At 35.7% G+C, this 26,658-nt stretch overlaps 1 pseudogene; it reads right to left on the bottom strand.

The window, feature by feature from the left end:
* Positions 1-4,627: 4,627 nt before the first annotated feature.
* LOC114902401 overlaps positions 4,628-26,658 on the bottom strand; it is a 30,614-nt pseudogene continuing 8,583 nt past the window's right edge.

Consider the following 26,658-nt stretch of genomic DNA (forward strand, 5'->3'; position numbering starts at 1 on the left):
ACTCATTATTCTAAAACCAAATGTAGGATCCCCATCCTCCAAAGTACATTCCATTTCCATGAGATAAAATTAAGTACATGTTCTCTCTACTGTAGTCCTTATATATTGAATTCTGTTTTCACTGAAATTGAAGCAAGCCATTAGACCATAGGCTCTATCAAAAAAGATATCAAATCTGTTTCATCTAAAATCTTCCAAGCACATAATATTGTTGATAAATGTTTGTTAGACAGAACATCCTTTCTGTTTATATAGAACATATTTGCATCAAAATCTGGAATATATTTCTTACTTTTCAGAGTTTCTTGCTTAATACTTCTATTTTTTTTTTAATCAGGATATATTTGCTTTACAATGTTTTGTTACTTTCTGCTGTACAGTGAAGTGAATCAGCTATGTGTATACACATATATCCCTTCCCTCTTGGACCTCCTTCACCCCCATCCCACCCATCTAAGGGCCAAATTTTTTTTCCTGTGTAAAATGAGAATAAAAACGATGCCTACCTCACAACACTTTGTTGAAAATAATTAGATAATATGTATGTTTACCACAAGATAAGCACTACACTAATAGATTGGCTCTGCTTATTTTACCCTGTTCTAAGCAGTTTTGGGTCATAGATATCAATTCTGAGTTTAAATCATTTAATTATGAGAATATTCCAATATTGATTTTACTGTATTCAACATATTTTTTCACTTAAATTGTTGTTAAAAGAAGAATTTGTAAATTCTTCTTCACTTTGAAAAAGTCACTCTAATAAAACAATACTTTTAAATCAGGAATATTGGTAATGTAGGCTTGTCATTTTTTGATGAGCCCCAGGAAAACTACTGGAGTGTTTTGTTTATTTAATCATGGTTGATACACTAAATTCCTTAGTAAGAAAAAGGCAAAAACTTTCCTGAGAATGAGGACATATCTTTTTTTTTAAAAAAAGGCAGAAATATTTGACAGTGTTATTTTTTCAGATAAGTCAGGTCAGCTCACTCAGCTTCACTCCTATAGACAGCTGCTCAGGGATTTTCTCTTTTAAGTGTTTATGCCTTTCCTATATACATCACAGAAGCTTTTATTGATGGAAGAGTGTTGCAGATGACTTGTATTAACATATGTAAATAATCTCATCTTTACAAATATGTGCACACATGCACACCCACACAAACACACAAGCCCTAACACTATGAGAATAGTTTTATCTATCAGATGAAGACCTGACTTGGACCAGTATTCTTGCTTTTGCCTTTCCTCACATCCAGCAATAACATGTCTGTTAAGGGATCTAATCATTTTGCCTCGAGCCTGTCACCAGATTCGTGGTAGAAGGACTCAATATCAGACTCCTTTTTTTGTATTGAAAGCAATTTCCTAGTAAGATCACATATTTACATGTATTTCAGCCTTGCTACTATCCCAAATCCCCATTTCTACATTCTTTTGTTTCCTGAGATCAGTGAACCCATAATTATTTTGACCATCACAGTTTGGTACATATTTTGCTTGTCTGAAAGAATTGCTCCCTGCTGTTCCAGTATTTGTCCTGTTCTGTTATTCCTTTTACTTCAGACTTTTCTAGACCTCTACTAAGCAGACCTTGAAACTTAGGTTATGACACTCATATGATATATTATAGCCTCTTTCTCTCTCTCTCTCTCCCTCTCTCTCTCCCGACCACACACACATATACACATACATAATGACAATGTAATATAACAAACATTTAATTTTTGTTTCATATTATGTTTTCAGATGTTGATACTTGCAAAATGAGAAGAACACATAGAATTACATGGAATTATGTTTGGACTTTTACTTATTTTTTAACAGCAAATATATTATCCTCATTTATTTTGATATTCACTCATTCACCCAAGGCCTATACCTCTTGTACCATGTGCTTTCCTAAAAATTTCTGACATGGCAATCCCTTTACATTTTGTGTTCTGATACTTAAATACTTCTAGGGAAAAAAATGACTATTCACCCCAAAGTTAACTCTGTAACATGATCAAACTCAACCATAGCATAGATCATCATAGGAAACAACTCAGAAGCATGCTTTTTATTATGTAAAAAATAGATTTTTAAAAAAATACATTTACAAGTTTAAATATATTATATATATACTCAGATATATGTATATATAATTTTTCTAGTAGGAGACTGGCAAAACCATGATTAAAAGCATGATTGTGTTTGGAGTGGAAAATTAAGCTATAAGTTAGAAACAAACTCAAGGAAAAACCCTTCCTAATACAAAAGATTTCCCCAGTGACCTCTATCTCTTAATTCTGCACATAGGAAATAAGAACAATTCGTTGATTTTAAATCAGACTATCAACTACCCAGATGGATTACATAACAGCAAAATAAGACATATATACCTCAAGAAAGTACATTCTGAAAGTATAGATTGCAGGTAATTAAAATTAGTAATGCTGCATTGCTAAAAACTTTTCCAAAAGAGTGTATGTTACCTTAGGAAGTACACTTTTTTTGAAGACACAAACTTTAGTTACCTAAAGTTTACTATTTAGTAAAGAAAAACAGCCCCAGGAAAAATTTTGAATACTGATTTACTATCTGCTTACAGAAGGAAAAGGGATCACTCAGGAACCTTGTTTTTTTTATTATACTTTTTTTTTTTTTAATGTAATGAATTGGCTCAAGTGGTTATGGAGGCTGAGAAACTGAGATGTCCCAAGATATGGAGTTTGCAAGGTGAACACCCAGAAGAACAGATGGCTTTTCCAGTCTAAGTCTAGAGCAGATGCCAATGGTGTAAGTTCCAATATGAGTCTGAGTCCAAGGGCAGGAGAAGACCAATGCCCCACATTGGTCTAAGTTTTCAAACTCCAGTTTAGCCATAAACTTGTTCTTCAAGTCGTATATATTAGAAGACCTGACACACAGCAAGCCAAACTGCTGAGAAGCTGAGGTGTGCAGCAGACTATTTCCAGGGCAATCAAACGAGAAGGGAGAACAATTCTCCGAACCTCCACCTCGAGGGTGAGAACCTTGGGAGGTTTGCAGGATAAAGAATAAAGAAGCAGGGCATTCTGAGGTATGGGGAGCTTGGGGAGGGTGGGGAAAGGTGATTGGAAAAAGGTGCAGTAATCTTCGCAGGCATAATTAAGCTACAGGAGAGCAATAAAACTAAAAGCTGGTTCTTTGACAAGATAAACAAAACTGATAAACAATGAGCCAGATTCATCAAGAAAAAAAGGGAGAAGACTCAAATCAATAGAATTAGAAATGAAAAAGGAGAAGTAACAACTGACACTGCAGGATCATGAGAGATTACTACAAGCAACTATATGCCAATAAAATGGACAACCTGGAAGAAATGGACAAATTTTATATATAACACATATATATGGAACCTAAGAAAGAAAAAAAAAAGGTCATCAAGAACCTAGGGGCAAGAAAGGAATAAAGACACAGACCTACGAGAGAATGGACTTGAGGATATGGGGAGGGGGAATGGTAAGCTGTGACAAAGTGGCATGGACATATATACACTACCAAACTTAAAATAGGTAGCTAGTGGGAAGCAGCCACATAGCACAGGGAGATCAGCTTGGTGCTTTGTGACCACCTAGAGGGGTGGGATAGGGAGGGTGGGAGGGAGGGAGACGCAAGAGGGAAGAGATATGGGAACATATGTATATGTATAACTGATTCACTTTGTTATAAAGCAGAAACTAACACACCATTGTAAAGCAATTATACTCCAATAAAGATGTTAATAAATAAATAAATAAATAAATAGCTGAGTACAAGATCTTAGATAAAAAAAAAAAATCACAAACACTGGCAACAGTTTTATTAGTAGGAAAAAATACTTTCATTCAAACCGAAACCGGAGACAATGTAACCTATGTTTTATCTAGATGTTATAAACATCCCTCATCTGTTTCAAAAAAAGAGAAAAAGAGGCAATTTTAATATTTGAATATTAAAAGACCTTACAAACATTTTTTAATAGTAACTTTTAGAATATATCACGTCTTCATATTAGTGAACTCTGCATTTTGACCTATTCCATTTTCATCAAATTTGCCTGCTTTATAACAAATTTAAAACATGTTAAATTTTCCCCTCAAATTAGAGTATTGAAAAATCTGTTCCACCTGTTTTTCTTTACAATTTACAATCCCTGGTGAAAATTTAATACCTTATAGATATCTGTGAAAAACAAATCATACAATTTAGTTTCTTTGCAAGAAATATTAAGTAAAACAACTGAAATAAAACAACTCATGCAGTGTTTGGCACAAAATATAAATTTAATAAATGCATAATATTTCTAAAGTGAAATTTATAAATAATAGATAAATTTTCCATAAAAAGTATAAAACCTTTCCACGTAATTATTGTTTCATGCTAAAATTCTTTTTCTTATTTTATATTTCAAAGTTCCTGAAATAGTCCTCACAAACAATTATGCTGAAAGAAAAATAATTATTTCTCTTTAAAATGGTATATTAGGGAATTTTTGAAAATTCTCTAATTTTTTTTATTTTACTGGATTTTAAATGCTCTAATTTTTTTTTTTTTTGGTCCTTTTTGTCTTTTAAATACAAAGTCTTAGCTGTCCCAGTGCCCAAAGTCTTCCCTTCCACTAATGTCCAGTAGAGTCTGAATCTTCAATCAGAACCTCTGTGGTAGCAGCGAGTATATCCGAGTTCATGACCAGTCCTTCAGCACCTCCACTGCTGCCACTTCGCACAAAGATCTTCCCATCATCCTTCAGGCTCACAGGTTCCTTTCCACTACAGTATGACCTTGACAGCCCTTCAGCTAGCTACTAGCAGGAGGCGCTCTCCAGAGATGGAGTTTCCCAAGGGCTCAGGAAGAAGAGGAAGACCCTGACCATCTGCAGGTTGTGTCAGGGACTCTGGATTAGTGTCCAAGATATCTGTGCTGGTGATGAGGGCGCCGGCATTGGCAGCCAGAGCTTCAGCAATCAGCACCTCAGAGTGGGTTTTTGCTTTGTGAGCCACTATGCTGCCCCCCTCATTTTTTTTTGCCACAGATATTGCAAGAAAACTGGTAGAAGGACTCTGCATCATGATTCTTCATGTGCCAATTAAGGGATGCCTTTTGCCGACAAGTAAATCCACAGATCTCGCATTGTAATGGCTCCTCGCCAGTGTGAATCATCCGGTGCACTGCCAGATTGTGGGAACTCTTGAAGGCCCAAGCACAGTATTCACAGATACAATCTCTTTGATCTGTATGATGTTTGGCATGTCACAGAAGTTGCTTCTGGAGGCTGAAAAGTAGCCCACAGGAGGCATGGGGACATAAGTGTTCCTTCTTCAGCAAACACTGATATTTAATGTGGTGCTGCAAATAGCTAGGGTGAGCAAGAAGGCCCAAAATTCCACCCTAAGATCATGCTAATCACCTCCAGTTTTAAATGTGCAGAAGCCTACAGCTTAATTATTATTATTTTTTAACATCTTTATTAGAGTATAGTGGCTTTAAAATGGCGTGTCAGTTTCTGCTTTATAACAAAGTGAATCAGTTATACATATACATATGTCCCCATATCTCTTCCCTCTTGCATCTCCTTCCCTCCAACCCTCCCTATCCCACCCGTCTAGGTGGTCACATAGCACTGAGCTGATCTCCCTGTGCTATGCGGCTGTTTCCCACTAGCTATCTATTTTACGTTTGGTACTGTATATATGTCCATGCCACTCTCTCACTTTCTCACAGCTTCACTACAAATAACTCAATTTGTACAAATAATTACAAATAACTCAATTTCGTTCCTGTTTATGGCTGGGTAATATTCCATTGTATATAGGTACCACATCTTCTTTATCCATTCGTCTGTCATTGGGCATGTAGGTTGCTTCCATGACATGGCTATTGTAAATAGTGCTGCAATGAACATTGAGGCACATGTGTCTTTTTGAATTATGGTTTTCTCTGGGTATATGCCCAGCAGTGGGATTGCTGGGTCATGTGGTAGTTCCATTTTTAGTTTTTTAAGGAACCTCCATACTGTTCCCCATAGTGACTGTATCAATTTACATTCCCACCAACAGTGCAAGAGGGTTCCCTTTTCTCCACACCCTCTCCAGCATTTATTGTTTCTAGATTTTTTGATGATGGCCATTCTGACCAGTGTGAGATGATATCTCATTGTAGTTTTGATTTGCATTTCTCTAATGATTCCTGATGTTGAGCATTCTTTCATGTGTTTGTTGGCAGTCTGTATATCTTCTTTGGAGAAATGTCTATTTAGGTCTTCTGCCCATTTTTGGATTGGGTTGTTTGTTTTTTTGATATTGAGCTGTGTGAGCTGCTTGTAAATTTTGGAGACTAATCCTTTGTCAGTTGCTTCATTTGCAAATATTTTCTCCCATTCTGAGGGTGGTCTTTTCGTCTTATTTATGGTTTCCTTTGCTCTGCAAAAGCTTTTAAGTTTCATTAGGTCCCATTTGTTTATTTTTGTTTTTATTTCCATTTCTCTAGGGGGTGGGTCAAAAAGGATCTTGCTGTGATTTCTGTCATAGAGTGTTCGGCCTATGTTTTCCTCTAAGAGTTTGATGGTGTCTGGCCTTACATTTAAGCCTTTAATTCATTTTGAGTTTATTTCAGTGTATGGTGTTAGGGAGTCTTCTAAATTCATTCATTTACATGTAGCTGCCCAGTTTTCCCAGCACAAATTATTGAAGAGGCTGTCTTTTCTCCATTGCATAGCCTTGTCTCCTTTGTCATAGATTAGTTGACCATAGGTGTGTGGGTTTATCTCTGGGCTTTCTATCCTGTTCCATTGATCTCTATTTCTGTTTTTGTGCCAGTACCATACTGTCTTGATTACTGTAGCTTTGTAGTATAGTCTGAAGTCAGGGAGCCTGATTCCTCCAGCTCCATTTTTCTTTCTCAAGATTGCTTTGGCAATTCTGGGTCTTTTGCGTTTCTATACAAATTGTGAAATTTTTTGTTCTAGTTCTGTGAAAAATGCCAGTGGTATTTGATAGGGATTGTGTTGAATATATAGATTGCTTTGGGTAGTAGAGTCATTTTCACAATGTTGATTCTTCCAATTCAAGAACATGGTATATCACTCCATCTATTTGTATCATCTTTCATTTCTCCCATCAATGTCATAATTTTCTGCATACAGGTCTTTTGTCTCCTTAGATAGGTTTATTCCTAGATATTTTATTCTTTTTGTTGCAATGGTAAATGGGAGTGTTTTCTTAATTTCACTTTCAGAGTTTTCATCATTAGTGTATAGGTACGCAAGAGATTTCTGTGCATTAATTTTGTATCCTGCAACTTTACCAAATTCATTGATTAGGTCTAGTAGTTTTCTGGTAGCATCTTTAGAATTCTCTATGTATAGTATCATGTCATCTGCAAACAGTGACAGCTTTACTTCTTCTTTTCCGATTTGGATTCCTTTTATTTCTTTTTCTTCTCTGATCACTGTGGCTAAAACTTCAAAAACTATGTTGCATCATAGTGGTCAGAGTGCACAACCTTGTCTTGTTCCTGATCTTAGTGGAAATGGTTTCAGTTTTTCACCATAGAGGATATTGTTGGCTGTGGGTTTGTCATATATGGCCTTTATTATGTTGAGGAAAGTTTCCTCTATGCCTACTTTCTGGAGGGTTTTTATCATAAATGTGTGTTGAATTCTGTCAGAATCTTTCTCTGCATCCATTGAGATGATCGTATGGTTTTTCTCCTTCAATTGTTAATATGGTGTTTCACATTGATTGATTTGCATATATTGAAGAATCCTTGCATTCCTGGGATAAACCCCACTTGATCATGGTTTATGATCCTTGTAATGTGCTGTTGGATTCTGTTTGCTATTGTTTTGTTGAGGATTTTTGCATCTATGTTCATCAGTGATATTGGCCTGTAGTTTTCTTTCTTTGTGACATCTTTGTCTGGTTTTCATATCAGGGTGATGGTGGCCTTGTAGAATGAGTTTGGGAATGCCTCCCTCTGCTGTATTTTGCAGGAGTTTGAGAAGGATAGGTGTGAGCTCTTTTCTAAATGTTTGGTAGAATTCGCCTGTGAAGCCATCTGGTCCTGGGCTATTGTTTGTTGGAAGCTTTTTAATCACAGTTTCAATTTCAGTGTTTGTGATTGGTCTGTTCATATTTTCTATTTCTTCCTGGTTCAGTCTCGGAAGGTTGTGCATTTCTAAGAATTTGTCCATTTCTTCCAGGTTGTCCATTTTATTGGCATATAGTTGCTTGTAGTAATCTATCATGATCCTTTGTATTTCTGCAGTTTTAGTTGTTACTACTCCTTTTTCATTTCTAATTCTATTGATTTGAGTCTTCTCCCTTTTTCTTTTTGATGAGTCTGGCTAATGGTTTATCAATTTTGTTTATCTTGTCAAAGAACCATCTTTTAGTCTTATTGTTGTTTGCTATTGTTTCCTTCATTCTTTTTGATTTATTTCTTATCTGATGTTTATGATTTCTTTCCTTCTGCTAACTTTGGGGTTATTTTATTCTTCTTTCTCTACTTGCTTTAGGTGTAAGGTGAGGTTGTTTATTTGAGATGTTTCTTGTTTCCTAAGGTACGATTTTATTGCTGAAAACTTCCCTCTCAGAACTGTTTTTGCCGCACCTCATAGGTTTTGGGTCATCGTGTTTTCACTGTCATTTATTTCTAGGTATTTTTTTATTTCCTCCTTGATTTCTTCAGTGATCTCTTGGTTATTAAGTAGTGTATTGTTTAGCCTCCATGTGTTTGTATTTTTTATAGATTTTTTCCTGGAATTGATATTTGGTCTCAAAGCATTGTGGTCAGAAAAGATACTTGATGCGATTTCAATTTTCTTAAATTTACCAAGGCTTGATTTGTGACACAAGATATGATCTATCCTGGAGAGTGTTCCATGAGCACTTGAGAAGAATGTGTATTCTGTTGTTTTTGGATGGAATGTCCTATAAATATCAATTAAGTCCCTCATGTTTAATGTGTCATTTAAAGCTTGTGTTTCCTTTTTTATTTTCATTTTGGATGATCTGTCCATTGGCTAAAGTGGTGTGTTAAAGTCCCTTACTATGATTGTGTTACTGTCAATTTCCCCTTTTATGGCTGTTAGTATTTGCCTTATGCATTGAGGTTCTCCTATGTTGGGTGCATCAATGTTTACAATTCTTATATCTTCTTCTTGGATCGATCCCTTGATCATTATGTAGTATCTTTCTTTGTCTCTTGTAATAGTCTTTATTTCAAAGTCTATTTGTGTGATATACGAATTGCCACTCCAGCTTTCTTTTGATTTCCATTTGCATGGAATGTCTATCTTTTTCCATCCCCTCACTTTCAGTCTGTATGTGTCCCTAGGTCTGAAGTGGTTCCCTTGTAAACAGCATATATACGGGTCTTGTTTTTGTGTCCATTCAACCAGTCTATGCCTTTTGTTTGGAGTATTTAATCCATTTACATTTAAGGTAATTATCAATATGCATGTTCCTATTACCATTTTCTTAATTGTTTTGGGTTTGTTTTTGTAGGTCTTTTCCTTCTCTTGTGTTTCCTACCTAGAGAAGTTCCTTTGGCATTTGTTGTAAAGCTGGTTTGGTGGTGCTGAATTCTCTCAGCTTTTGCTTGTCTGTAAAGGTTTTAATTTTTCTATCCAATCTGAATGAGATCCTTGCTGGGTCGAGTAATCTTGGTTGTAGGTTTTTCTTCTTCATCACTTTAAATATGTCCTACTACTGCTTTCTAGCTTGCAGAGTTTCTGCTGAAAGTTCAGCTGTTAACCTTATGGGGATTCCCATGTATGTTATTTGTTTTCTTTTTCCCTTGCTGCTTTTAATATTTTTTCTTTATATTTAATTTTTGATAGTTTGATTAATATGTGTCTTGGCATGTTTCTCTTTGGATTTATCCTGTATGGGACTCTCTGTGCTTCCTGGATTTGATTAAGTATTTCCTTTCCCATATTAGGGAAATTTTCAACTATAATCTCTTCAAATATTTTCTCAGCCCCTTTCTTTTTCTCTTCTTCTTCTGGGACCCCTATAATTCGAATGTTGGTGTGTTTAATGTTTTCCCAGAGGTCTCTGAGACTGTCCTCAGTTCTTTTCATTCTTTTCTCTTTATTCTGCTCTGCAGTAATTATTTCCACTATTTTATCTTCCAGGTCACTTATCCATTCTTCTGCCTCAGTTATTCTGCTATTGATCCCTTCTAGAGAATTTTTAATTTCATTTATTGTGTTGTTCATCATTGTTTGTTTGCTCTTTAGTTCTTCTAGGTCCTTGTTAAACATCCTTGTATTTTCTCCATTCTATATCCAAGATTTTGGGTCATCTTTACTATCATTTTACTGAATTCTTTTTCAGGTAGGTTGCCTATTTCCTCTGCATTTATTAGTTGTGATGGGTTTTTGCTTTGCTCCTTCATCTGCTGTGTGTTTCTGTGTCTTCTCATTTTGCTTAACTTACTGTGTTTGGACTCTCGTTTACACAGGCTGAAGGTTCTTAGTTCTTGTTGTTTTTGGTGTCTGTCCCCAGTGGCTGAAGTTTGTTCAGTGGGTTGTGTAGGCTTCCTGGTGGAGGGGACTAGTGCCTGTTTTCTGGTGGATGAGGCTGGATCTTGTCTTTCTGGTGTGCAGGTCCACGTCTGGTGGTGTGTTTTGGGGTGTCTGTGGCCTTATTATGATTTTAGCCCTCCTCTCTGCTAATGGGTGGGGTTGTGTTCCTGTGTTGCTAGTTTTTTGGCATAGGGTGTCCAGCACTGTAGTTGGCTGGTCATTGAGTGAAGCTGGGTTTTGGCGTTGAGATGGAGTTCTTTGGGGAGATTTTCGCCATTTGATATTACGTGGAGCTGAGAGGTCTCTTATGGACCAGTGTCCTGAAGTTGGCTCTCCCACCTCAGAGGCACAGCCCTGATGCCTGGCTGGAGAAACAAGAGCCTTTCATCCACGCAGCTCAGAATAAAAGGGAGAAAAAATAGAAAGAAAGAAAGAAAGAGAGAAAGAGAGAAAGAGAGAAAGAGAGAGGGAGGGAGGGAGGGAGGGAGGGAGGGAGAAAGAAAGAAAGAAAGAGAAAGAAAGAAAGAAAGAAAAAAGAAAGAAGATAAAATAAAATAAGTTATTAAAATAGAAAATAATTATTAAGAAATAAATTTTAAAAAGAAAAAGAATCTGATAGACAGAACCCTAGGACAAATGGTAAAAGCAAAGCTATACAGACAAAATCACACACAGAAGCATACACATACACACTCACAGAAAGAGAAAAAGGGAAAAAATATATATATATATATTTGCTCCCAAAGTCCACCTTCTCAATTTGAGATGATTCGTTGTCTATTCAGGCATTCCACAGATGTAGGGTACATCAGGTTGATTGTGGAGATTTAATCCGATGCTCCTGAGGATGCTGGGAGAAATTTCCCTTTCTCTTCTTTGTTTGCACACCTCCTGGTGCTCAGTTTTGGATTTGGACCTGCCTCTGCATGTAGGTCGCCTGAGGGCGTCTGTTCTTCGCTCAGACAGGACGGGGTTAAAGGAGCAGCTGATTCAGGGGCTCTGGCTCACTTAGGTCAGGGGGAGGGAGGGGTAAGTATGCGGGGTGAGCCTGCGGCTGCAGAGGACAGCATGATGCTGCAACAGCCTGAGGTGCGCCGTGCGTTCTCCCGGGGAAGTTGTCCCTGGATCACGGGACCCTGATAGTGGCAGGCTGCACAGGCTCCCGGGAGGGGAGGTGTGGAGAGTGACCTGTGCTTGCACACAGGCTTTTTGGTGGTGGCAGCAGCAGCCTTAGCGTCTCATGCCCGTCTCTGGGGTCTGCACTGATAGCTGTGGCTCCTGCCCACCTCTGGAGCTCCCCTAATCTGTGCTCTTAATCCCCTCTTCTCACGCACCAGGAAACAAAGAAGTAAGAAAAAGTCTCTGGTCTCTTTGGCAGCTCCATACCTTTTCCTGGACTCCCTCCTGGCTAGCTGCGGCGCATTAGCCCCGTTCAGGCTGTGTTCACGCCGCCAACCCCAGTCCTCTCCCTGCGCTCCAACCAAAGCCCGAGCCTCAGCTCCCAGCCCCGCCCTCCTCGGCAGGTGAGCAGACAAGCCTCTTGGGCTGGTGAGCGCTGGTCGGCACCGATCCTCTGTGCGGGAATCTCTCCGCTTTGCCCTCCACATCCCTGTTGCTGTGCTCTCCTCCATGACCCCGAATCTTCCCCCCTGTGCCACCTGCAGTCTCCGCCTGCAAAGGGGCCTCCTAGTGTGTGGAAACCTTTCCTCCTTCACAGCTCCCTCCCAGTGGGGTAGGTCCCGTCTGTATTCTTTTGTCTCTATTTTTTCTTTTGCCCTACCCAGGTACATGGGGAGTTTCTTGCCTTTTGGGAGGTCTGAGGTCTTCTGCCAGCGTTCAGTAGGGGTTTTGTAGGAGCTGTTCCTTATGTAGATGTATTTCTGATATATTCGTGGGGAGGAAGGTGATCTCCGCGTCTTGCTCTTCTGTAATCTTGAAGCTCCTCTCAGCTGTTTAAATAGATTAAAAGGAGTTGGTTATTTTAAAGGCAATTTACTTACAAATAATTTAAATTACGATTGTGATGGCTCCATCATCTGTATTGTGTTTTGTTAGACTCTTTTTTTTATTAACTCAAAATAACCGATGTAATATTCTCTATACAGGAAAATACTAGCCATGCATTTTCTAAAGCAGGCTTTGGGAAATAAGTTAGAAAATAAAATAAAATTTTAACACCTTTATGTTTAAGATTCAGTTACAACTGTATTTTTCTCACCACAAACAAAAACAAAAGAAGAGTCCATTTCATCTAGATTTTACATAATCTTCATAATAATCCTCAACATGGGCTTTCTATCAGAATATGAGTTTCTGTTTTGGAAAATCAGAGTAACCAAATGACAGCTGGTTGACTTTTCATGTGAATTTGTCACGTACCATCAAATTATTTTCTTCCACTGACTTGCTCATTCATTTTATTGAAAGTATTGTAATTTCTGAAATTGTCACAATTGGGCCTGCAATCATTATGATGAAATACCTCCTGGTTGTGTATATTAAAAGCCTCACCAAAAACTAAGAAAAATATTAAGGAGAAAGAAGACCAATCAGCAATTAGAAGCTATTAATGCTGAAATTATCACCAGTATGTTGGTAAAGGAACTAAGATTAGCTAACCCCAAATTTCAAAAGATATTTATTTATTTCCCCTAAGCACTGTTACTAAGTTTAAAAATAAATGCACCTAATTATTAAATAATTTGTGTCAAGAAGTTTCATAAATAAAGGGCAAATGTTTTCACTATTCTTACTTATTAGAAAGAATATATTAATTAAATTATTTGTCTGGGATTTAAAATTTTAGCAGAAAACCAAAATCAAAGGAATGAAAAAACATATATTGCACTACAGCTACTAATTTAAGGTCTGTCAATAATTTCAGCACCCATTTTTAAAAAAGCTATATATCCCAGTCACTTTATTTTTTTCCTTTTTGAGACATGGGGACGAGTATTTAATCTGATTTTTTGCACTTTTACTTTTCCATTAAGCATACTTATTTTCTAGTTGGCACAATTTTTGTTGTTACTAGAATTCACATTTTCAATTTTAATACTTGTCACTGCCAGGCATTTCACCTATAACAGACTAACCATATGTGTGTGAGTATTTTATCCTTATATTAAATAAAAATAATTTTCACAATAATCTTTCTGCTGAGCACACTCTGAACATAAACTTCCTGAAGACTTCCTCAGATAGACTATGACAGATTTAGAAAAAATATGAAGAGTACTTCTATTTGTTTAGTCAAAAATATTCCCCTTCAGTATATTTTAAAAAATCAATTGAACTGAAAGTTTATGTAAAATTACTTTACATTGCTGCTATACAGAAAATGCTAACTTTATTGTTATTATGCATAGAAACCATATAACTTATAACAATCAGTTCTATTTGATATAATTTATAAAGTGTGTTTGTGTGTGAGTGTGTCTGTATACACCCTTATTTTTGGAGCACACTTATTTGTGGAGCAGTTGCTAAGGAGATATACACATGCATAAATAAGGAAATACACCCTTGTTTTAGCACATTTATTTGTGGAGCAGTTGCTAAGAGATACACACATGCATAAATGAGTGTATCTAAGGAGATACACACACGCATAAATGAAATATTCCGTCATACCATAGTGATGTGGAAGAAAGCAAGATCCATTAGCACTAAGTTAATCTGAGCAGGGGAGGAGCTGTAAGACTGGGAAATATTTGTCTCAGTAAAGTGGCTGTGTTGGAATTTAGATCAACCAAACAATTTATGTTTGCTTATTAAATATAGTATATATCTCAAAGAATAGTAGAAAATAAGTTTAGGTAGATATAGATGAGTAGATTTTTCAAGCCTGAAAGCTGGAAGAGATTTCAAGGTGATAGAAAAATCACTAGTGAAAATACAACACTGGATAACTTTGATACTAACTTGCCAATATTTATAGTGAACAAGGGAATTTTTTTAATCACACTTTTTATTTTATATTGGAATATAGCTGATTAACAATGTTATGATAGTTTCAGGTGCACAGAAAAGTGACTCAGCCATACATATACATGTATCCATTCTCCCTTCAAACTCCCCTTCCATCCAGGCTACCACATAACATTGAGCCCCTGTGCTATATAGTAGGTCCTTGGTTATCCATTTAAATATGGCAGTGTGTACATGTCAGTCTCAAACTTCCTAACTATCCCTTCCTCCCATGCTTCCCCCCTGGTAACCATAAGTTTGTTCTCTTAGTCTGTGAATCTGTTTCTGTTTTGTAAATAAGTTCATTTGTATCATTTCTTTTTAGATTCTTCATATAAGTGATACCATACGATATTTCTCTCTCTCTCTCTCTCTGACTTATTTCACTCAGTATGACATTCTCTAGGTCCATCCATGTTGATGAAAATGGCATTATTTCATTCTCTTTGATGACTGAGTAATATTCCATTGTATATATGTATCACAACTTCTTTATCCATTGCACTGTCAATGGACATCTAGGTTGCTTCCATGTCTTGGATATTGTAAACAATGCTTCAGTGAACATTGGGGTGCATGTATCCCTTTGGACCATGTTTTTCTCCAGATATATGCCCAGTAGTGGGACAAAGAAATTTAACTAGATGTTAGCAGTTGGTAATTAAGAATCTAATATCATTGATATGTCTGATATAAGCACAAACATTTTTATCTGTCCTACTCTTTAACTAGGTGGTATAAAATGCCAGGATACAAAACGAGCATTTCTTCATAAAAGCAGGTTATCCCCAGGTACTTAAATTTTCAGTAAACACCAAATTACTTTTAAGAAAATATACAAGTGGATAAAGAAGATGTGGTACATATACACAATGGAATATTACTCATCCATTAAAAGGAAAGAAATTGGGTCATTTGTAGAGATGTGGATGGACTTGGAGACTGTCATACAGACCAAAGTAAGTCAGAAAGAGAAAAATATCGTATATTAACACATATATGTGGAATCTAGAAAAATGGTACAGATGAACCTGTTTGCAAAGCAGAAATAGACACAGACATAGAGAACAAATGTGCGGACACCAAGAGGGGAAAGGATGGGTGGGATGAATTGGGAGATTGGGATTGACATGTATACACTGCTATGTATGTAATAGATAACTAGTGAGAGCCTGCTGTATAGCATGGGGAATTCTACTTGATGCTCTGTGGTGACCTAGATGGGAGGGAAATCCAGAAGGGAAGGGATGTGTGTATGTATATGTCTGATTCACTTTGCTGTATAGCAGAAACTAGCACAACATTGTGAAGCAAGTATACCCCAATTAAAATATACACATATATATATATATATATATATATATATATACAAGTGAAAACAAAAAACTAGCAATCATGCATAGTAGATGAAAAATCACTAAAGAATGACTTGAACAATTTTGGATTAATTTCTGTCATTTATAAATCTCCCTTTTTTCTCAAATCATCATTATAATATTTATCTCAATATTTATTTTAAAGTCTTCTATTGTATATCTCAGTTTATTTTCACAAATTTTATATTAAAAATAAACAATGTTATTGAATTTATTTATTTATGTACTTTCTTAGCCCATTCAGGCTGCTATAACAAAATTCCATAGACTAGGTGGCTTATACACACTAAAAATGTATTTCTCAAAGTTAGTCTAGAAGTTTAAGAACAGGGTGCCAACATGATTGGGTCTTACTGAAGACCTTTTCTGGGTGGCAAACTGCCAACTTCTCACTGTGTCTTTAAGTGGTGGAAGGAATTGTGAGATCTCTCTTAAGCCTGTTTTTTTTTTTTTGCGGTACACAGGCCTCTCACTGCTGTGGCCTCTCCCCTTGTGGAGCACAGGCTCCGGACGCGCAGGCCCAGCGGCCATGGCTCACGGGCCCAGCTGCTCCGCGGCATGTGGGATCCTCCCGGACCGCGGCACGAACCCGCGTCCCCTGCATCGGCAGGCGGACCCTCAACCACTGCGCCACCAGGGAAGCCCAAGCCTGTTTTATAAGGGCACTAATTTCATTCATGAAGGCTCCTTCCTCATGACCTACCCAGCTCCCAAAGGCCCCACCTTCTACTACCATCACCTTAAGGGTTAGGATTCAACACATGAGTTTTGGGGGTACACAAACACTCATAACATTCATATACTCATCTGTTGACATTGGCCAGAATATTCTTCTTGTCTGGACTACTTAACTCAGTCAGTTGGTATGTTGTTATTAGTCTAACAAACAGGCTTGGATTTGGGGTAAAATTGCTGTAAAAAATTGTGACAATTAAATACACTTCACTGAGCTATCAAACCCATTTCTGATCAGCTAGATCTGTGTTGCTCACTGAATATGCAATAGAAAGGAAACTACTGGATGTGGATTAAAATTGTTAGGATCTTTTTTGGATAATATAATTTGGTAAGCAGTTCTAAAGGCTACTTGGAAAATCATTAGAATCAGAAATTGAATAGCAAATACCTTAACTTTATGGACAATCAATTCAGTAGTCATATTATTGACCAAAAGAGTATCTGTGAAAGAGAATATAGATATATTAATTTTTTAAAATCTCACAGTTATTTTTAAAAACGATAATCCCTCACTAGCTTTAGACCAGAAACAGAACACTCATTTATTTATTTATTTATTTTGCTTTTGCAATGGCTTCTCTTGCCATAGAATATTTTTTTAATTGAAGTATAGTTGATTTACAATGTTGTGTTAATTATTGCTGTACAGCAAAGTGATTCAGTTATACATATATATACACACATTCTTTTTTTTAATATTCTTTTCCATTATGGTTTATCACAGGATATTGAATACAGTTCTCTGTGCTGTATAGTAGGACCTTATTGTTTATCCATTCTGTATATAAAAGCTTACATCTGCTAACCCCAACCTCCCACTCCATCCCTTCTCCCTTGGCAACCACCAATCTGAGGAACACTCATTTATGAATGAGACGGAATGTGTTAGACGACTGAACCATTCTGCAATCCTAAATGCATGTGATTCTTTTCAAGGCATTTTAGGATTTATCTCCATATTACTACGTAGTGATGTTAACTTTATAATGGCTTACACTTATTGCTAAATTTTAGGCTAAAAATGATATAAGATTTTTAGGTTCAACTATCTTTTTGCATAATTACTTATATGTTTGTATCCACTATTAATTTGGGGAACAATTGAAATAAAAAGTTCATTAGAATTCATTTTTAATATTAAGAATTAGACCAGTTAAAATTAAACTTACATAACTTTACCTAAATTAAAATTTGGAAGACTGAGGCATATGATTGATGCTTGATATTTGCCTATAATTGCCTTTACATGATGCCAATACCTATAGTTTTAGCCATGACAGAAATGAAAAAATTCAGATAATAAGATCAGATTCTGCCTCTACACATAAATTTAATTGTGTGACTACTGAGTTGGCCATCAACTCAAAATGAAAAAGGTGGTTTATTTTACTATCTCTTGGGGGACTTATTTGACAGGGTATATCAGTTCATAGCTATTCAATATATATCTGACACTGACTATTTAATTGGTGATTAATTAAAATAAATTGCCATGCCCTAGGGGAATATACACCGGAGGCATTAACAACCTTATTTTAAAACAGAGTTTTTGTCATTTTTATTGGTTGATTGTTTGGTTAGTTTATTTTACATTGAGATGGGAATGGAGCCTAAAAACTGAAATCTGGTTAAAGAAAAGCTGGACTATTAAAGTTGAATGCTAAAGGACAATCTTGAGAAAATAAAATGTGTAAAAACAAAGACAATCTTATATTAAAATAATTCAAGATGTACTCTTATTTTCACTGTGATGAGAACAACAAAATTTACCAGTAGTTCAAGACTTACCAGTGGTTTCAAGAAAAGAAAAGGACTATTTTTACATTTTTATGAACTTATATCATGAAATCCACAACAAATCTCAAAAACACGGCTTTGTGGTGAGACATTTATGCTTGTGAGGCTTATTTACGAGATAAAAATCTCTGTTTTGTTTTGCTTTGTTTTCAATGCTGAGACATTTGTGCCAGTTTTATTGCCACTAGGCTTATTTCTCATTTCCTTAAGAAAATGCTTAAATTAGCTTAAAAAAGTAAAAATTTCAGAAAGAAAAAATGCAGGAAAAGATAATAGGCTTGATGAAGTTGGCACTATTTTATTTTTCTCTTGTGATTTTCAATGTGATTTCAATTTTTATGAAATAAAAGAAAAGTATATCTCAGCCTTCAATTAAGGAAAGATAAATACTTAGACTAAAGTTCTATAAACATATATAATTTCTAAAATATAAGAAGTAAATATGACATGATTCTTTAAATAGAGCTGCACTGCTCAAAATGTTAACCATGAGTTATGTGGTTATGTGCATTTAAACTAAAAATAATAAATTAAATTCCATTAAAATTTATTTGCTCAGACACACTAGGCAAATTCAAGTGCTCCATGTGGCTAGCATACAGGATTGGCGATGCAGAGAATTTCTAACTGGACAGATCTAGTGAGTGACTTTTAAAAATACCACACTTAAGAACTGTATCATAGAAAAGTCTCACATTTCTCTTTGTTAAATACTACTTTTTTTTCTATCACCCATATGTTGGATCGGAACACAACCTAGGATTTTTTTAGGGATGAGAGAAAGTGAACATATTTAACTCTTTCTATTTCCTTGATGGAAATAATATCACATAACTGTCTTTAACTAGTATGCATAACTTTATTTTTTTAAAAAAACTGAAATTTGTGAGCATGCTTATACTAATTTAAGCCTCTCCATGTATTGCTGGCACTAAGGTTTTTGTTCCTCCCAAAACCCCATTAAAATTTTAGTAATGGGATTATTTTAAAAACAAAAGGACTTAGACCAGCAAGTTTGGAGAGAACAGAGCAAGAGATACTGATTACAGGATTTTGTTATCTGACAGGTAGATAGATGAAATAGACCTGAGAAAGCCTTTTAAGCTACTAATGAGGAGAATGGAGAAACAACACAAATTGTACCAAAGAATTCTCGAAAACTTCAGGAATGAGGAAAGATATTTGGGCTAAAACTTTCACACATGAAAACAATTATAAATGAAAATGCCCTCCATTCAACATATTTTTATCTAAGCTTACAAGATATATCAGAACTAGTAAAAGGAATATTTAGTGTTTTGTTTTTCAAATTAAAATATTGTATACTAGTGAAAAAAAATTGTGCAAGTGGTCATTTATATATATATGTGTGTGTATATATATATGTGTGTGTGTGTGTATATATACACACATATATATATATAAACCAGAAAATGCAACTCTAATAGATATTACAGGTAAATAAAAAACTGATAACATATGGAAAAATAAATTTTAAAAAATATTATAAAAATGTTATTAAAAATATATGACCTGGAAATTGACTAAAATACATGAATCATTAATTTTATTGTTCCAATAATCAATACAAAAATATTTTCTTTCTTTAATATGCATAGCAACATATTTTTATTTTCAAAAACATTTTTATTTTGAAAATCTATATCCAATAAAATAAAACATTGTATCAATCTATATTTCAACAGTGATAAATTTCAATAATTTTAGTATTCTTTTCATTCTTGAATAGGTCCCAGATTGAACTATAAATTTTTGCTTATCCTACCTTAAACCCATGGAGCTCCCTCAGTGTGTCATGTGTACTGGTTGATAGGTCTGTCCTAGAGCACACTCAGATAGTTGGGTGACGCTATGAAGAAGGCTAACTGCCCAATTTATCCTGAGTATATGAAATAGTGAAAGGTTGACCAATACCTTAGGTAACCCTTTGAAATAACAAATGTTTCAACTAAGTTGTTTGGCTGAAGTTAAATAAGTGAAGATTCAAGATTATTGTTTCCAGGTCACCATTTGAGAGAAGACCTATAATCTACAGATATCATTAGTCACTGAAATGTGTGGGGCTGTGGTTGGGAAAAACTGAATGGAAAGAACCCTGAGTTCAGCCTGAAACTTCTGCCAGAAGTTTACTTTTAATTTACTCATTTAAAAAATTATCACTAACATATATACATTTAAAGTTAATCACTTTTCAACTGTTTTAGATGTTACTGTCCCATACTAGACTGTGTTTTGATTAAAAATTAAATTTGCAAATCATTTACAGGGTATGACTAATATTCTTGCCATAATTGGGAGCTAGGTTTCCTTACTATACAAAGCAGAGAGCAGAAATTCTGAAGGCAAGATCAGGATTTTCCAAAGGAAAATGATTCTGTTACTGCTCAAGATTAAAATTCCAAAGTCTAGCACTCTAGAGCATGAAGGGGATACTTAGACCAGGAAAATGTTGTCATCACATATGCATTTTCAAGCTTCCTGAGAGTAAGACTGAGTGTAATTTTTTAGCTCATTCTGTGATGCAACCATGTAATTGGTTCTATAGGGATTTAGATGAGTGTGGATTAGGCGAGTGGTAGAGGTTATTGAAGACGTCTGGGAGAAGCAGAATAAACAGTTCCTATAAAATTAGGTATTAGGGGCTTCCCTGGTGGCGCAGTGGTTGCGAGTCTGCTTGCTGATGCAGGGGACACGGGTTCGTGCCACGGTCCGGGAAGATCCCACATGCTGCGGAGCGGCTGGGCCCGTGAGCCATGGTCTCTGGGCCTGCGCGTCTGGAGCCTGTGCTCCGCAGCAGGAGAGGCCACGGCAGTGAGAGGCCCATGTACCAACCCCCCCCTCAAAATTAGGTATTAGACATGGCCCAAAGTAAAATGTACTCATCATGGAGTCTATTTCCGCCATGGTGCTTTCCTCCCATGTAGAAAAGTCAACTTACTACGGACTTCTCAGGCACCATTACTCCAGTGTTCTTCCAAAACCAGAACTGTCTCCTTGTTTCAGAATTTCCATTCCTTCCCCCTAAGGAAAACCTGTTTCTTCTGGGTTCTCTTTCCCTCAGGCCATCTCCTGATTGCTGAGTTGGTGGTCCATTAATTTGACAAATGAAGACACCACAATGCTAACTCAAATTCAGTTAAGCTTTTGGGCATCTAAACCACGTTTATAACAGATCCTGTGGGGATTATAAAGAGGAGGTGCAAATCTAATTTTTGAATGACCAAACTAACTGGATTGGTGGCCATTCCTTTCTTCTCTCTCACACTGGATAAAGAAAGAGCCTGGAGGGAATGGCCTTCATTAACGTGTCTTTTAAATGGGAAAAATATTCTACTATTTCTTCTTTTAAAGTTAATATAAGTAAAGCACTGTTATGCAGGATTTTATAGCTCAGTTTTAGGAGTCATATTGGGCTGAGGCCCTGCTCAGAAGTGTTCTTTAATAAATGTAGCTGTTGCTGTACATTTATAATTTAATACTGGTCTTTTTTTCCGTTCTATGATCACAAACAGGTGAACTTTACACTTAAGAAGAATACTTGATAGCTTAAATGACTGTATCCTATTTATAGTGAAAAATAACCATTTATAGATTTAAGTAGTGATTGGTGTATATATATGTGTATATGTTTAAATATCAATATGTAAAAGAATTTAAATGCTTAGAATTTTAGTATGAAATAATTCATATGTCTGTAAAATTCCAGTGCATTATCTCTTACTAATAGTCACAAATGTGAAGTAAGTCATTAGCATTGCCATGGCAAATGTAATCATAGGTTTCTGAATTAATTTATTAATTAATATTGCTTAGCTTAGGCATTATCTAGAATGTCTTTAGACATTTGCCTAAAGCCTTTTGAAAATAATCAGATTTTTAAAAATTATTCAGAATAGTCCACCACAGTTATCTAGAGCTGATGCTCCATGTTCTCTAGTATATGATCTGGAATTATTTACTTGAAGATTATCATCGCCATGATCAGTTTATGTGAAGACATATAAACATATAAGACAGGACTTTGCTTAAGGTAGTAAGTAGCAAGCATGCTTTCCTCCTCCTCTTCAGCCCTGCATCCAAATTGTAATTAGATGGCTAATGTGAAAATCAAAAGATAATTTATATTTTAAATTAATATTTTTTGGCACTTATCCCATATTTTCCCATATCCTTTAAATACCTTAAGCACATGGCAGTTCAATATTAAAGGGAAGAATCAATAATTCAAATGATCTCATGAAATCAGCAAGAAATAAACAATTAAGATTTTGTTATTAAGGAGTGACTGGAAAATTGACTCAAATTGTCATATGTTAAACATAGCCTAAGTAATTTATCACTTCATAAGGAATTCAAATTGCTGATCAACGAATAAAGTGTTGGTTTTAAAACGTTAAATTTTTTACTCTTGCATTTGTTTGATGTAGCATACCCTAGTCACTGCTGATTCTTGAAATTGCAGATCATTTAAGTATCTCTACTCAGCAACTTTATATGTTCTCCCAAAAGGAAATATATTCTTGCGGAAATATAATCACTGGGCCATACCAGTGGATGTTTAATCTTGGAGAAAGTGAATTTTCCTGTATTATAAGACTGGGCTGATCAGCAGTAGCTATCTTTATTCTTTTTCATGTCTAGATTATGCCTCCTGCTTCACTGGAGAGAGGAATTGGGGACTATCTATGGGATTTTCTGCAATGTCAAATGATGCACTGCTTTTAACAAATATATTAAGCCTTCAGTTCTCAAACCTGCTGGAGTCAGCAGTATTTTAATTTTATAAATATCTTCAGTTTTTAAATTACTGCAAAATATAGCTCAGAAGGACAGAAAAGCACTGCCAACGGAACACCCTCACACCAACTATTCTACTTTTAAATATTTTTAGTGCTTCTCTAAATAATTTCTTACTGATCATAAAAATGGGATAAGGCTTTATAATGAGATATCTGAGTGATCCACAAGATAAAGACAGATTGAGTTTTGAAGTGTGCAGTGACATTTTAGCAGATAGAAGAAATGTCATGAGTTAATAGTTTGTATTGTTTTCATTTCAAGTTGTTTTTTCCTTCTGTTTCTGAAACTCAATAATGGATTCTTAATTTCCTTTTTACATTATTATCTAGTGAGAAAGATAATATCTTAAAAATTGTCCCACTTAATGTAAATGCTTCCTTAAAAGTTAATCTCTGTTAGTCCTTTGTAAAATAATAGGAATTTCAGAAACTTTGTCTTCTTGGTGAGTATGAAACCATGCCCATTGGACACACAACACATGTATGCATACTGTATAGAAAGAACAAACAGCAGACTATACAAATTTCTTGACTAACTATTGCTGAGATGAATTAACTTATTTTAAGAAATATACTTTGCATTAAATAAGTTTAATGGTGCCCCAATAAATATAAATTTGTTATAATATATAATTTTGTTAATAGACATAAATTTGTTATCTTTCAAAAAACTGTTCAGACTTCACACTCTCATTTTAATTCTAGATAACAACATAGCATTTTTCAGAATAAGATGTCATGACATATCATTAAAAGAAGAAACCTAGTTCATAAACTGTATAACTATGTTATTAAATGCTCCAAATATTAACATTCAAACATCAGCAGTAGTTCACACAATCATATTGATGCACAAATAAGCACGGTATCTGCAGGAGGTAGATAAGTACGATTTACTGAATAAAAATATTGTATGTTCTAAGATGAAACTACGATTTATAATAGTTTCAGATCATGATAGAGAAGCACCATGAATACAATTTAGTTGAATGTTCTCATTCTGCAGATAAGGGAATGGATTCTTAGAGAACATAGTGGGAAAAGAGAGCGGCAGATCCAAACTAAAACTCTGATCTGATCTCATGTCCCTGGTTCCATCTTTATACCAAGTGCCATATAAATATAATATTTGAACATAGTACTTGTTGTTTTCTCTGCGCACTGAAGAAATCGAGGCACAGAAAATTAAATAGGTGGCCCCCCCAAAATAGCTAATAATATAATGAAATCTTCTTGAGGTGTTTGACTCAAAAACCTGTGATCATGAGACTCCGGATTCTGCTAACAGTGTCCAAGCCTGAACAGAGCATCACTCTCACATTTACACCAGTAACAACAAAAAATCCCGGAGAAATTTGAAAATACACAAATTCATTCTAACCCATCAGATAATTGCAAAGCAACCAACTAACATAAGTCTAAACAAAGACAGGCACATACAAGTAAGTGAGCATTTGTTCAATTATGGCAGATGACATCAAACACCAGTAAGAAGAGTTCAGCTAATTGAAAGACTCTAGTCATTGAAAGACATACTTAAGAAAATGAAAACACAGGTAACAATCTGAGAGAACATATTTTCAAATCACATATCTGCTAAAGAATTTTTTCTGTATTACATAAAAAATTCTCAAAAATCAATAGTAAGAAAACAAACCAATAAATCGACAACATATATCAACATACTTCACCAAAGAAGATGCACAGGTGGTTATTAAACAAATAAAAAAGGGGACTTCCCTGGTGGCACAGTGGTTAAGAATCCACCTGCCAATGCAGGGGACACAGGTTCGAGCCCTAGTCCAGGAAAATCCCACATGCCGCAGAGCAACTAAGCCCGTGCGCCACAACTACTGAGCCTGCACTCTAGAACCTCGAGCCAAAACTACTGAGCCCATGTGCCACAGTGTGCCACAGCTACTTAAGCCTGCATGCCTAGAGCCCATGCTCCACAACAAAAGAAGCCACTGTAATGAGAAGCCTGCGCACCACAACGAAGAGTAGCCCCCAGTCACCGTAGCTAGAGAAAGTGCGCACGCAGCAACAAAGACCCAACACAGCCAAAAAAAAAATAATAATAATTAATTAATTAATTTTTTAAAAAGTAAAAAGATACTGAGCATCATTAATCATTAGAGAATTGCAAATTTATACCGCAATGATTTATCACTATACACTTATTAAAGTGACAAATAAATTAACTAATTAAATAAACTAAAAAGCTGACAATACAGTGTTCTAGCAAGTATGTATAGTAACTCAAACTCTGAGAGATTGATGGTATGAATACAAAACACATTTTGGAAAACAGTTTGATCATCTAAAGTTAAATATAAACTAAACATATGATCTAGCAATCCCACAATAGATATTTACCCAATTAAAATGAAAATCTATGTTCTTATAAAAACATGTACATGACTACTTAAAGCAGCTTCATTTATAATTGCTTACATCTGGAAACAACCCAAATATCCCTCAAATGGGGAATAGCAAAACACACTGCAGTAAATCCAAGCAATGAAATTCTACCCAAGGATAAAAAGGAATGAACTACTGATAGACCCAATAACATGGATGAATTTAAAACACAATATACAGAGCTTAATAAGCAAGACTCAAAAGACTCTAGACTATGTGATTTCATTGTATGACATTCTTGCAACTGCAAACCTGTCAAGGCAGAAAACAACTGAGTTATTTCCAAGGGCCTGGAGTGAAGGGGCTGGTTGGTTACAAAAGGGTGACCAAGGCCTTCACATTCTGCTCAGCCTAGTTAAACTTTAGATAGGTGTCTTTCTGACTGTAGGCCCCTGAATTCCCTTTTCTTAGGGCATTTACTTCAGATTTTCTGAGGCCAGTTTCTTGCATCTTCTCATATCTAGAAAGGCACTAACATCATCAATGGAGACATCTGTGCCTCATGACTAGCAGCTCTAGAGCCCGTGAGCCACAACTACTGAGCCTGTGCGCCTACAGCCCATGCTCCACAACAAGAGAAGCCACCGCAATGAAAAGCCCACACACTGCAACAAAGAGTACCCCCACTCGCTGCAACTAGAGAAAGCCCATGCACAGCAACAAAGATCCAATGCAGCCAAAAATAATAAGTAAATATAATAAATAAATTTATTAAAAAACAAAACAAAAAAATTGAAATATCCCTCAAGTTCTATTTCACTCAAAGATAGTATATTCTCTGTGTTATATCAGACAGGGGATCCCCAACATCTGCTTGAAAGCAGAAGAATAACCTGATATCTGATCTATCAAAGTGATGGCAAGATATTTTTTTTGACCATTTGATCAGGTAGATATAGAAGAGATTGGTATCTCTTTCTTCCTCTGTTTATTTCACCTGGTCGCTGATAGTCTAAATAAAAGGAAAGTATGTTTCATAAAAGCCATTGTAATTGCC

Source organism: Monodon monoceros, unplaced genomic scaffold (genome assembly GCF_005190385.1).
Source record: "Monodon monoceros isolate NGI ecotype Baffin Bay Population unplaced genomic scaffold, NGI_Narwhal_1 Super_Scaffold_20, whole genome shotgun sequence".
NCBI lineage: Eukaryota > Metazoa > Chordata > Mammalia > Artiodactyla > Monodontidae > Monodon > Monodon monoceros.